The sequence below is a fragment of the Scylla paramamosain genome, chromosome 2 (genome assembly GCF_035594125.1).
Source record: "Scylla paramamosain isolate STU-SP2022 chromosome 2, ASM3559412v1, whole genome shotgun sequence".
NCBI lineage: Eukaryota > Metazoa > Arthropoda > Malacostraca > Decapoda > Portunidae > Scylla > Scylla paramamosain.
In genome coordinates, this window is record NC_087152.1 from 40498220 (window position 1) to 40499316 (window position 1097).

Below are 1097 nucleotides of genomic sequence, written 5' to 3' on the forward strand. Positions count from 1 at the left end.
AGTTCCTCCCTCTTCCTTCTGCATCTCCTGTTTACTTGTGGTTGTCCCCCCTCCAGCTCCACCTCTACTCCTCTTCCTTCTTCTCCTTTTCCTATTCCTACTGTTTTTTTTTTTTTCATTTAGCCGCATTCACTTTCTCTTTCTGCATAGTCACCTCCCACTTTCTCTTCCCTTTCCTTCTGTTACTCGTCCTTCTTCCCCCCTCTTCCTCTTCCTCTCCTCCTCTTCCTCTTGCTGTCTATGGACTTCCACTCCTCCCTTCTCCGCCTATTCTTCCTCCTTGCTCTCTTCTTTCTCTGCAGCACCACGGGGCCAGCACCAGGGACGCCCGTGTTCCCCAGTGACCAGCGATCAGGCACCACCACGCTGCCGCCGCCTCCTCGACTTGAAGACCATTGGTAAGATACTTTTACCACCGTAATTTATGAAGCATCTTAAAAGAGAGAGAGAGAGAGAGAGAGAGAGAGAGAGAGAGAGAGAGAGAGAGAGAGAGAGAGAGAGAGAGAGAGAGAGAGAGAGAGAGAGAGAGAGAGAGATAATGATAAAATATTCTCAGGTGGGAACGAGTGAGACCGCCGCTAAACACTTAGGGACAAGCAGCAAGTGGCGCCAAAGTTTTCAGGAAAACTAAGGCAACGTTTTATACAACGGCGCCACTTTTACGTCCTCCACGACGCCTCGGCGCGGCGTTCACTGCTCAAGGGGTAGAGGAGATGGAAGTAAGGCAAACTCTTCATATTTGTAATGAAATAATGTCCTTATTGTTTATACTGCTTCATAAAAGAGAACAGAATAATATTATAGCTTATATCTTGGCGGCAGAAGATATATACGCTAATATTATGTAACTTCTGGAAGTGATAACAGTACGCGCTCTCTCGAGAGACGAGTACAGACAGAAAAACGTATTAGAACTTTTCTCGTTACCTTGAGGAAATATGATTAAATGAAGATTGTCATGGTTTTTTAAAGTCACCTTTTGCCTCCGTAACTTATATTGTGTCTTAAAATAAAAATAAAAACGGTGTCTTAAAGAATATGACATTACTTTTCCCACAAGTTACATCTTGGCGGCAGAAGACATATACTCGTAAGCT